This window comes from Phoca vitulina, unplaced genomic scaffold (assembly GCF_004348235.1).
Source record: "Phoca vitulina isolate PV1807 unplaced genomic scaffold, GSC_HSeal_1.0 scaffold125, whole genome shotgun sequence".
NCBI classification, from domain to species: domain Eukaryota; kingdom Metazoa; phylum Chordata; class Mammalia; order Carnivora; family Phocidae; genus Phoca; species Phoca vitulina.
The window spans coordinates 303,144-316,551 of record NW_022589828.1 but is presented as its reverse complement, the minus strand read 5'-3'; the positions used below and the strand labels follow the sequence as shown (position 1 = coordinate 316,551).

Sequence of the window (13,408 nt, the reverse complement as noted above, 5' to 3'; positions counted from 1 at the left end):
AGAAAGTCCATGCAGGGACCTGCTGGAGATGCTGAGAATGGTAGTTTCTCATTCTGGGGTGCTGGATACATAGGTATGTTCACTTTCTGAAAATTTCTTGAGCTGTATAATTACAGTTTATCTGTTTTTCTTGCATTGATACTATATTGTATGCCAATAAAAATGTACTTAAAACCTCTCAAGCTATTTACAACAAAAGGGGATTAAAAAAGAATACAGAACCTTATAAAATTTTTGGAACAGAGGGATGGAGGAAAGTGCCAGCTCTAATCCAACCCTGCAGGAACAGTTTCCCAAGAGAGGCTACTATTGTCTCTACAGTCAAGAAAATAGGAGATTGGGGCGCCTGGGTGGCTCAGTTGGTTAAGCATCCAACTCTTGGTTTCTTGGTTTTGGCTGGGGTCCTGATCTCAGGGTCCTGAGATCAAGCCCCACCTTGCATCAGGCTCCCCACTCAGCGGGGAGTCTACTTCTCCTTCTTCCTCTGCCCCTCCCCCCACTTGTGCTCTCTCTTTCTCTCAAATAAATCAATAAATCTTTAAAGAAGAAATTAGGAAATTAAGATGCTGCCACTGGAATTGTTGATGTCAGGCGTCTGGAGGCTTCTGCAGTAGGAGTGTTTTTTCTAAGGCAGTGGTTCTCAAAATGTAGAATGAATGCGATTTGTCATGACAGAAAGCAGGTCAGTCAGTGACTTGTGCCCTGATCTTAATTTATAAAGGTGACTGGGTGATGAGAGGTCATCAGAGAGGAGAGGTCAATACTGAAAGAAAAGTTTAATGTTACAGTTCCCCTAGAAACAGTTTTGAGTTCTCTTAGAAACAGTTCTCCTGAAAACTAGAAACTACCCAGGGTCACGGTGGAAGCACAGTGTTGGTCAGGAAGCAGAAAAGAGCAAGGGCAAAGCATGAGCCATAGTCTTTATTGGGATTTCCATAGGAAAGGAAAGGCAGGGCAGGGTAAACAGTTTAGGATGGGCTAATTCGAATAATCCCAGTGAGCTTTAGGGGTGTCAGGGCTCTCCCTGGTTGTCTGGTACCTGGCCCTGGGCTAATTTAGGGCAGGGAAACATTGGCTTGGTTTGTGAGCGTTAGATAAAGGAGGTGGTCCAGGGAATGGGCTCCGGATGGCAGGAGACATAAAAAAACAGGGTTCATTTGGCCCTGTCTTAGCGGGTACCAAAGAGACAAATACAGAATCTAAGAAAACACAAAAGAGTCAGAAAGTAATTTAAATTTCTAACCAAGTTGCCAAAGGCTGCTGCACCGGGGACCACTCTTTGAGAACCACGTGTTCGGGAGCACACCATGCCTCCTAGATGTGAATTAGCAAAACAGCTGACACCCCTCACTTTGTATTCCTCTGCAGAACATCCAGCGTGTCCATGATGGTGCTCGGCAGCATGGAGCCAGAAGCTGCCTTATGTCCACATTTGAAGACTCTGGGGCAGAGCATAAATCACATCCAGAACCCTAGTTGCAAGGGAACTAAGGAAATGTACTTTTAACCTTCTTGCCTCTGTAGCACAGGAAGGCTCAGAAGATGGAACAAGATGGTTACTGCTAATCTACCACACCCTATATAGATGTTGAAGCTGCCATGTTCTGCCCTACCAGAGAATTAAAAATAATGCACCAGCATCACACCGAGGGGAAGCTGACGGACACCTTGAAAGGGGTCCTCATTGTCAGTGACCAGCTTTTCAGCCATTGTCCCAGGAGACTTTATCCAGATTCCCACCATTTGATTTATTGCCTGTAGTCTTTTTTTATTATTGATTTTAAGGAGTTCTTTATATTCTAGACATAAATTTTTTTTGCCAAATATGTTTATGACAAATATCTCCTCCCTCCTCCCACTCTATGCCTTTTCATACTGTTAGTGGTGTCTTTGCATGTGTTGAAGTTCTTAAGTTTAAAGAATTCCAATTTATCAATTTTGTTATGGTTATTGCTTTTTCTGCTTATTAAACAGGAAATCTTTGCTAACCCAAAGCTCATGAAGATAGTCTCCTGTTTTCCTCTATAGCATTTATTGTTTTAGCTTACATAGTTATGTCTTTAATACATCTTGAATTAGTTTAGGGGATAGTTTACAGAAGAGATTGATGTCCACATTGTTTTCCTTTGTATGTCCAGTTGACTCAGCTCTGCTTTTTGAAAAATCTATCATTTGTCCCATTGAATTGCAGTGACACTTTGTTATGTGTCTGTGGTTTTGTATAGGCATATCTACTTTGTTCCATTGATCTTTTTATCTGTCTTTATGCCAGTAACACACTTTCTTTTTTTTAATGTAAATTCAGTTAATTAACATATATTATTAGTTTCAGAGGTAGAAGTCAGTGATTCATCAGTCTTATATAACACCCAGTGCTCATCACATCACGTGCCCTCCTTAATGTCCATCACCCAGTTACCCCATCCCCCCACCCCCCACCCCTCCAGCAACCCTCGGTATGATTAAGAGTCTCCTATGGTTGTCTCCCTCTCTGATTTCATCTTGTTTTTCTTTTCCTCTCTTCCCCTATGATCCTGTTTTGTTTCTTAAATTCCACATATGAGTGAGATCATATGATAATTGTCTTTCTCTGACTGACTTATTTTGCTTAGCATAATACCCTCTAGTTCTATCCATGTCATTGCAAATGGCAAGATTTCATTTTCTGATGGCTGCATAATATTCCATTGTATATATATACCACATCTTCTTAATCCATTCATCTGTCGATGGATATCTGGGCTCTTTCCATAGTTTTGCTATTGTGGAAATTACTGCTATAAACATGGGGATGCACATGCCCCTTCAGATCACTACATTTGTATCTTTGGGGTAAATACCCAGTAGTGCAATTGCTGGGTCATAGGGTAGTTCTATTTTCAACTTTTTGAAGAACCTCCATACCGTTTTGCAGAGTGGATGCACCAGCTTGCACTCCCACCAGTGTAAGAAGGTTCCCCTTTCTCCACATCCTCACCAACATCTGTCATTTCCTGACTTAATTTTAGCCATTCTGACTGGGGTGAGGTGGTATCTCATTGTGGTTTTCATTTGTATTTCCCTGATGCCGAGTGATGTTGAACATTTTTTCATATGCCTGTTGGCCATTTGTATGTCTTCTTTGGAGAAATGTCTGTTCATGTCTTCTGCCCATAGTAACATACTCTCTTAATCAGTATAGCTTTAGAATAAGTCTTGTTATGTGGTAGTGAAAGTCCTCCAGATTTGTTCTGCAAGATTTTCTTGACTATACTAGGTCCTCTGCACTCGCAATTACATTTTAGAGATAGTTTGTCAATTCTACCAAAAGTCCTGTTGGAATATTTTACTTCAATTACATTGAATCCATGTCTTTCAATCTATGAATATGGTATATCCTTTCATTTATTTAGATAATTTTTAAAATTCTCTGCATAGTGATTTGGAGCTACTAATTAGCACTCTTGCACATTTTAATTACAGTTATTATTGTATTTATTATTAGGTTATTCATAGCTTTCTTGCTATTGTAAATGATATTTTAAAAAGTTGTCTGTTTTTGGTAGAAGCACTGCATAGGCTTTTTCTGCAATGAGCAGCAGGTGACTGAATTTTGATAAGAAACCAGGACTACAGTACTTATTCTGTAGTCTTTAGACAACAGTTGCTTTCTTAAAGACTAGTTCTTACCAACCTCGAATGACTATGGATTATTTTGTGAAGGACAATAAAGTAGTGTGTGTTCTTGTAAAATTAAATTTTATCTTTATTCCTTCTCCTGAAAATCTGTATACACAGGAACTGAAAATCTTTGAACAGGTATTAAAATCTGTGTAAGTATACAAAGTAGCTGAGGGATAAAACTGTTTGCTTTTATAAAATATCTTTGATTAAATGAGTATAATAAATTGTGTGCATATAAAAAGAAAGTTGTCTGGGCGCCTGGGTGGCTCAGTTGGTTAAGCGACTGCCTTCGGCTCAGGTCATGATCCTGGAGTCCCTAGATCGAGTCCCGCATCGGGCTCCCTGCTCAGCAGGGAGTCTGCTTCTCCCTCTGACCCTCCCGACCCTCCCCCCTCTCATGTGCTCTCTCTCTCAGTCTCTCTCTCTCAAATAAATAAATAAAATCTTAAAAAAAAAAAAAGTTGTCTGTTTTTGCTGGTATATATGATCACAACATATATTTGAATACTGGGTTTTGTATCCAGCAAATTCTAATAATTTATAGATTTGGGGGGTTTTCAAAGCATATAATCATGTCATCTGCAAATGAGGACAGTCATTTCTTCATTTCTAATCTTAATATCTTTTAATTCTTTGTCGTGTCTTATTTCATGGGCTAACATCCCCAGTACAATTTTGAATAGCAGTGGGGATAGTGGTCATGCTTATCTTGGTCCCAGTATCTGGGAGAAAGTGTTAAATATTAACCATAATCAAGGGGGGCCGCCTGGCTGGCTCAGTTGGTGGAGCATGCAACTCTTGATCTCTGGGTCTTGAGTTCAGCCCCACATTGAGTGTAGAGGTAACCTAAATAAATCTAAAAAATATTTACCATTGTCAGGATGTTAGATGTAGGGTATTGTATTTATCCATCATGAGATTAAGAAATCTCCCTTCTATTCCTAGACTGGTGAAAGTTTTTAACGAGTGATGTTGAATTTTGCTGAATGCTATGATCATTTGATTTTTTTCTCTTACTCTTTGTGATACATTTGAAGTGATTGATTTTTATATTAGGCAAATTTCATATTGCTAAGATAAACATTGTATCTTTACTTTTGACTATTGTATCATTACTGGATTACTGGTAAATCATTACTGGATCTGATTGCTATTATTTTATTTAGGAGTTTTGCATCTAGAATGTTTAACACATAGATTGACCTATAATTTCCTCTCTAGTAACATCCTTGTCAAATTTTAGCATGAAGATTTTTCTGGCCTCATAAAGAGAGTTAGGAAGTGTTTTTACTTTTTTTGTTTCTGAAAGAGTTTATATATAGTATTAGTTTTTCCTTAATTTTTAAGATTTCAACAGTGAAGCCATTTTTGCATAGTGTTTGCTTTGTCAAAGGTGTTCAACGCTGGATTGTCTTCCCTCCCAAATTCAAATGCTGAAGACCTAACCCCCAGTGCCTCACAATGTGACTATATTTGGAGATAAAGCCTTTAAAGAGGTAATTAAGTTAAAATGAGGATGTTAAGATGGGCACTAATTCATTCTGACTGGTATTGTTATAGAAAGAAGAAATTTGGACACAATGAGACACCAGAGATAAGTGACATAGAAGAAAGACCATATAAGGACAGTTATCCTCACATAGGAGAAAGTGGCTCTCTGCAAGCCAAGGAGAGAGGTCTCAGGATTAACCAAACCTGCACCTTGATCTTGGACTTCTAGTGTCAAGAACTGTGAGAAAATAAATTTCTGTTGTTCTGATTCTAGGGTATATTGTAATGGCAGTCATAGCAAACTAATACAGAGGGTAATTATGATTTTAATTTCTTTAATAGAGTTCAGACTATGAACTTTTAATTTCTTTTTGTGTCTGCTTTGGTAAGTCATTTTTATGAAGGAACCTATAATTTATCCTCTATTGTCAAATTTATTCCCCAGAAACTATTCATTTTATCCTTTCACTCTGATCTTGATATCAGTAAGATCTTTAATGTTGTCCCCTTTTTACACTTTTTTCCCCCTTAAAAGAAGTTAGTCTTGATTTGGGGTAATGTTTGTAATGCTATTGAAAATGGAATTTAGAAAATTTTATTTTTCACTTGCTTGTTGCTAGAATATATTTATACATTTGATATTTTATATATTGAACACGAAGGCAATAACCTTCTAAATAGTAGCTGATAGTAACTCGATTCATTTAACTATTAATTCCAATGTTTTTTAGAGTCTTCTCAGTTTTGTACATTCATAATCAAGTTATCTTCTAATAATGAAGGCTTTATTTTGCAATATTAATATCAATTATTCTTGTTTTATTGTGTTAGATTTTACTTCTACCACCATGTTGACTAGAAGAAATGCTATAGACATCTTTGTCATGTTCCCAAACTTGGGTTCATTGTAGGTATTTTATTTTATAGTTTTAGTTAGACCAAAGAAATTCCCATCTATTCAGCACTTCTTGAGTTTTTATCATGAATTGATGTTGAATTTTATCAAATGGTTTTTCATGTCTACTAAGATGATCATTTGGTTCTTATATTCTATTGATGTGGTAAATTACATTTTAAAAATGTTAAATCAATCTAGAATTTCTAGAATAAATCTCATTTGGTCATGATGTTTTAGCTTTCTAAAAAAATATGCTTGATTTGATTTGTTAATATTTTAGTTAACAGTTTTGAGTTTATGTTTATAAGAGATATTGGCCTGTAATACTCTGTTCTCATAATTTCTTCTCAGGTTTTATGTTAGTCTCATAAGATGAGTTGAAAGATGTTCTGTTTCTGTTCTCTGAAAGGGTTTCTGTAAGATTGATTTTCTCTCTCTTTGCATAGAAGAAATCACAAGTGAATCTATCTAGGCCTAGAGGTTTATATGAGTGACTTTTTAAATTGTGGATTCAATTTCTTTAATAGGTAGAGGACAATTCAGATTTCCTATTGCCTTTTGTGTCAGCTGTGGTATATTGTGTTTTTCAAGGAATGTACCCATTTCAGCAGATGCTTCCCATATATTGACATAAAGATATTTATAATACCTCTTTCTTGTTTTTAAAATATATTTAGGATATATATGTATATATATCATCTATTTCATTCTCTCTGTTGGTATTTTGTGTTTTATCTTAGTTTCTTTTTGCTTAGTCTTGTTCAAGGTATATCTATTTTATCAGTCTTTTCAAAGAACCAAACTTTTTACTTTGTTGATTTTTCTCTGACGTATGTCTGCTTTCCATTGATTGATTTTTGCACTTATTTTTATAGAGGCTTCCACTTTTTGCATTTAAATTCCCAACGTTTTATGGCTTCTTGAGCCATTGAGTTAAAAAATTAAACCACTTATTTTCAAACTTTCTCTTGTTCTAAGGCATGCAGTTAAAAAAGTGAAAATTTCCCTCTAAAAACAGCTTTAGCTACATCAGACAAATTAGGATATATTGCATTTCATTATTATTCAGCCCCAAATTTTTTAAATTTCCGTTGTGTTTTCTTCTTTGACCCATGGATTATATAGATATGTATTACTTTCTTTTCAAACATTCAAAATTTTCTGGTAGTCTTTCTGAAATACAAAAGATTGAACCTTTGTTATAGTTGGTTTATGTTGGTTTTTCTTTACTCTAAAGACACAGCCATTATTCCTTTTGTGTGGTTCTTATGACTAGGGTTTGTCACTTACTGCTAAGGGGTAATGCCTCTGAAGTCTCAAATGACAGCTGATAGTACTTACCAAGTTCCCTCCAACTGGGAAAGGCATGAACTTTAACCTGTTTCCCCAGAACTACGCAGCTGCTGAATCTCTACAGAATGTTATCAGTCTTCCAGCTCCTCTTTCCTACAGAGTTTTGGAATATCTTTTTGTATATGTGCAATTTAGGAATTAGTCAATGATGTTAGAAGAATTTATACATAGAAGTTTGAGCTCCTTCTGTGTGGTTCCCTCATCACTGGAACTTTGTCCCTCAGGTTCTGTGGACATTGGTAGCCCCAAACTCCTTTTGAGTGTCTCCTCAGCCCAGTGCATCTACTTGTTTGCACTATTCCAAAATGCTGCAAAATCGAACATGTCCTCAAGGGGAAACCCTTGTGCACCTCATATCATGTTTCCCTTCTCTCAAGGATTGCAGCCCTTCAAGCCCTGCCTGCACTGATTGCTTATCAGTGCCTTCAGTTTTTATCCATGAGGAATCATATTTCCTCCATAAAAAAAGAATATTTTGTCTATGAAGAAAAGAAGTAAGAGAGACAAAGGAAATTCAGTGTTAGGTGAAAAGAAGGGGACACCCTCCTGTGCAGTAGAGTTACTGAAGAAATAAACTAATGGCTGACAGTGCTGCACAGTAATAATACCTTTTAAGCTTGACTACCAGAAATTCATGACAGAATATTAATTAATTTTAAAATAAAATTTCAGATTTATTCTTTTATGTTGGAAGGGTGTTCCTTCTTTTAAAAAACAATACTGTTTGGCTTTAGCCATGGTTCACAGAAATATAGATTTTAACATTTGTCCATTTGGCGATTGGTCCAAGTATTGAGTGTACATCTAATTCTAACCTTATTCATCATTATAAGGGAGCACAGGATGATTTGGATTTGGTCACATCTTTCCATGTTACAAGTTGTTGCTATTATGGATTTTAGCACCATTTTTTTTTTTAAAGATTTTATTTATTTGACAGAGAGAGACACAGTGAGAGAGGGAACACAAGCAGGGGGAGTGGAAGAGGGAGAGGCAGGCTTCCCGCTGAGCAGGGAGCCCGATGCGGGACTCGATTCCAGGACCCTGGGACCATGACCTGAGCCGAGGGCAGACGCTGAATGACTGAGCCACCCAGGTGCCCCTACCATTTTGTTTTCATATCCTAAAATGTAGTCAGTTATTAAACAATGTTGTTTTAAGCATGCACTGTTTATTTACCTTTTTCTTGTGTGTTATGAATTTCTTTGCTCACTCTAGCACTTTGCACCCATTCCTTCATCAATCCTAAATTCCTATCCAGTAATTTACTCATTGCCCCTTCATATCAATGGGGCAAACTGTGTATTTATGTTTTTAAATTTCAATGAAAATGGTCTTCATTTATGGTTTTATTAGTTCTTTTTTCTTCTTTTAACTTTTTATTTTGAAATAATTTAATTTTGGAATAATTTCAGACTGACAGTAAAGTTACAAGAATATAAAGAATTTCTGGCTACCCTTCATTCCCCCAATTTTAGCATATTTAGCATATTACTGTATTTTCTATTTCTCTGTCATATATGAGAGAAAAGTGTATATACACACTTTTTTGGAAACTGTAGGAGACTGAGTTTGAAAACACATACTCTTTTCCCTGAACTATCTCAGTATTCTCTTAAAGGCATTTTTTACATAACCAAAGTACAACTAACACATTCAGGAATTACCACTGATAAAATTATTCAATCTATGTGCTTTATTCAGATTCCACCTGTTGTTCCAATAATGCCCTGTACAGCAAGAGAAAACCCCAGATCATGTGTTGCATTAAATTGTCTTTTTAAATCTGAAATAGTCTTTCCTTGTGTTTCGTAATAGTGCTATTTTGGAGGAGTACAATTCAGTTATTTTGTGGAAAGGCCCTTCGTTTGGTTTTGTCCGAGGTTCCCTCTGATCAGATCCGAAACACACGTTTTTTGAGCCCGCCTGAGCGCGTCACATCCGGAGGGAACTCCGATTGCTCGCCCCGTCAACCACGTGGGCGGAGGCGTCTCGCTGACACCGCCCCTGCAGGGAAGCCGCTCCCCGCCTGGGGTTCCCGCGGCTCCCGGCTCCTCGCCTCTCCCCCGCCCCCCGCGGCCGGCTTCGGCGCTCGTGCCCTGGAGCGGCAGGGGGACGCCCCCGGCCGAGCGCGGGGCCCCTGGCCGGCCGCAGAGCGCGCAGCGCGGCCACGCGTCCGGGGCGCGGGGACGGGCGGGACTCACAGAGGGACGTGGCCGTGGAGCCGGGGTGCGTGTCTACACTGCCGCGCCCGCTAAAGCTTCAGGCGGCCTCCCCAGGAAAAGGGGGCCGCCCGCGGGGCGCGAGTCCCGCTCCCCGAGCGCTCAGAGCAGCAGGGCCCGCCGCTGCGTGCACGGCGCCCGCCTCCAGACCCGGGTTTTCTCTCCGAGGGGAGAAGCGCGCGCCCGGCGGAGAAAAACACGCCGTAGTCGGCAGGATTCGAACCTGCGCGGGGAGACCCCAATGGATTTCTAGTCCATCGCCTTAACCACTCGGCCACGACTACCCGGCGCTGGGACGGCTGCTCGCGTCCTGCCTAGAAGCTGCAGCCGCGGAGGGAGCCGAAGGGGTGAACGTGGCCGCGGGCGCGGGAGACCCCTCCGGGGACAGCCGGCTGGGCAGGACGGCCGCCCCTCCCGCAGCGCGGGGCCGGGGCGACTGGAAGGGGGTCCCCCGGCGGCGGCGGCGGCGGCGGCGCAGACCCCGGCCCCAGCCCAGTCCTGGGCCTGGCCCGCGCTGCTGGGGGCTTCCCGGGAGGGGCTCGGCGCCGCAGCCCGGTGTCCCGGTGTCCCCGCGTCCCGGTGTCCCGCGCGGGGGGCGAGGGCGGGGCGCGCACGCGGCGCGGCTTAGGGACCGAGCTTGTGGGCACTTGGCGCGTCCTCTGCCCCTGCAGCCTGGCGGCCCCCCGGGACGAAGACCCCAGCCCGCACTGTGGCCCAGGCAGGCGCTCCTCGCCCCTGCAGTCTGCGGATGCTGGCCGGTGTTCCCTCCCCGCGTCTTGGGTTTCGATCCCCGAGTCCACGGCTGTGGGTGACGGCGTTTCCCGGCGCCCTGAGCACCGAGCACGGGTGTTTGTCCACGTCTCGGCTTGCTGTGCTAGTTTAAGGAAAGAGGGAAACGATCGCAAGTGGAAAAACCACGTCGCTTATAGAGAGAGAAGGAAGAGACGAGAAAGGGTTTAATGGGACAGCCTGCTCCCAAGGGATAGACGTGAAGTAGTTATTATCCATAATTTACACATATCACATACTTTTTGTTTGGCGTACACGTACACATATGCATTTTTCATGAATTTCCATCCTTTTCTGTTCTCTATTTGGCACCCTGAGTTATTAAATGAGTTAATTCAAATACAGTATTTAGAGCTTGGTATCCAGTAAACTTCGGCTTTTATTCACTAAATTATGTCTTCTATGTAGATAGAGTTTTTGATTGGTGTGTGGCACATGACAGCTGATCAATTAATGTTTTACCTATATACTTGGAGCATCTGTATTGGGCTCCTATGGTTGCTTACATTTTACGAGCAGACCCAGTCACTAAAACTAATAAATATGTACACACACACATTCTTGTTATCCTCAATATGTATTGAAAGCCTCATTTGTATAAGGTGTGGCTAAAAAATTTCCAAATCATCAAAAACCGGTTGTCTTTTGCTTAACAGTTCTTTCCTCAATTTTCTTTATTTTAAAATTTTTTTTTATTTTTTTTACCACAGACAGCAAGGCGAAATCCTGCTGCACCTTCTACACTTTGCTTGGCAATTTCCTCCCTAAATATTCAAGTTCATTGTGTATAAATTCTGTTTTCCACCCAACTGGAGAGCACGATTCAGCCACAACACTTTTCTTCCAGTTTCTAGTTACATGTCCATCATTTCCTTCTGAAACCTTACCAGAGCATCTTTAACAGTCATATATTTTTTAATTAACATACTTCTTAAAAATGTTTTAGGTTTACAGATAAATTCAGCAGAAAGTATAAAGTTCCCATATACTCTCACTTTCCTCCTTCCCCCACCAGTTTTCCATATTATTAACATCTTGCATTAGTGTGGTAACTTTGTTACAATTGATGAGCCAATATTGATAAATTATTAACTGAAAACCCCTAGTTTACCTTAGGGGTTCGCTCTGTGTCTTGTACATTCTATGGGTTTTGACAAATATATAATGACATATATCCAACATTACATTATCATACAGAAATAGTTTCACTGCCCTAAAAACCCCTTTGTTCTGTTTATCCCTATATCCCTCCCCCCAACACCTTGCAACCATTGATCTTTGCGGTCTCCATACTTTTGTCTTTTCCAGAATGTTATATGGTTGGAATCATACAAAGTATTTCAAATTCTTTCACTCAGCAATATGCATTTAACGTTCCCTAGGGTGTTTTGTTAGCTTGATAGCTTATTTCTTTTCATTGCCGAATAATATTCCATTGTCCGGATGTACCATTGTTTATCCATTCACCTACTGAAGGACATTTTGGTTCCTTTCAAGTTTTGGAAATTAGGTTTTTGTATGGACATAAGTTTTCAGCTCATTTGGATAAATACCAAGGAGTGAGATTGCTAGATCATATTGTAAGAATATGTTTAGTTTTATGAGAAACTGCAAACTGTCTTCCAAAGTACTCTCACCAGCAATGAATGAGAGATGTATTCTTAAACTCAGAAAATTGGGAGTCTTTACTTTACTTGGAGTCTTTACTTGAGAGTCTAGTTTACAGAGATAAAAGTGAGAGTTTGGGACCAAATTACCAAATTCAAGTCCCAGCTTCCCCATATATTGGCTATGTCATCTTGGGCAAGTTACTCAACTTATTTGTGCCTCAGCTTCCTTTGTTGTAAAGTAGGAATAATAATACAGAAATAACTTCATTAGGTTGTTTTACGAATTAAAAAAGTTAGAAGGCAAAAAAGCACTTAGAACACTGCCTGGCATAAAGAAAGTGTTAAATCATAGCTGATTCCATATGGTCTCTTTCCTGATGGCCAGTTATCCATGTGTTGGCTGTCCTTTATATCACTTTCTTTTCTTCTACTTCATTCATCTTTTTCTTTTGAATCATGGAAGAGCTTTAAAAGAATATTCTATACATAATGGACTCACTTTTCACAGCATCAGTTCCGTTATTCTCCAGTATGAATTTAATTATGTTGCTTCATTTTAAATGTGCTCGCTATATATTTTTATCCTTTTTCATCTAGAATGTCTTTTTAGTATATATATTTTTTTTTCCAGCTTGTTCTCACATCTTTCTATCCTGTTTCATTCAGGCCATGTCTTCTTGCAAACACTGAGAATACCAACTTGTTCCCTGAAATTTTCTAGCGCCTACCTTAGATCTTTTCGGAAATCTGCTCTTAGAGACTTCTAACTTATAGTTCCCTTTCCTTTGACCGTGAATGTTTTTCATATACTCAGTGTTAGGATTTCCAAGTTTAGTGTTTTGTCAGCAAAAAGACGGAGTGACTTGATCTTAGGCCCTCTATCCAAAAGCTGGGGATGCACAGTAAAGTGCGTGCGCGAACCACACATGGAAAAATGTAAAAACCTACCGACTTCTATCGGGTTCTTTTTTGCCAGGAACATACTGACAAACTGGTGTCGGACTGCATTCGCAGCTGGCTGACGCAGGCGAAAAGCAAGCATGGCTGCAGGGCTGCGGGGCTGCAGGGCTGCAGGGCTATAGGGCTGTAGGGCTGTAGGGCTGCAGGGCTGCAGGGCTGCAGTGCTGTAGGGTGCTAGGGCTGTAGGGCTGTAGGGCTGCAGGGCTGCAGGGCTGCAGGGTTGTAGGGCTGTAGGGCTGCAGGGCTGCAGGGCTGCAGGGCTGTAGGGCTGTAGGGATGCAGGGTTGCAGGGCTGTAGGGATGTAGGGCTGCAGGGCTGCAGGGCTGTTGGGCTATAGAGCTGCAGGGCTGCAGGGCTGCAGGGCTGCAGGGCTATACGGCTGCAGGGCTGCAGGGCTGCAGGGCTGAAGGGCCAGGGCTGC

At 40.6% G+C, this 13,408-nt stretch overlaps 1 non-coding gene across 1 annotated transcript; it reads right to left on the bottom strand.

The window, feature by feature from the left end:
• Positions 1-9,829: 9,829 nt before the first annotated feature.
• On the bottom strand, positions 9,830-9,911 carry TRNAS-AGA. Its single transcript has one exon. It is a non-coding gene; the product is annotated as a tRNA-Ser (tRNA).
• Positions 9,912-13,408: the final 3,497 nt, after the last annotated feature.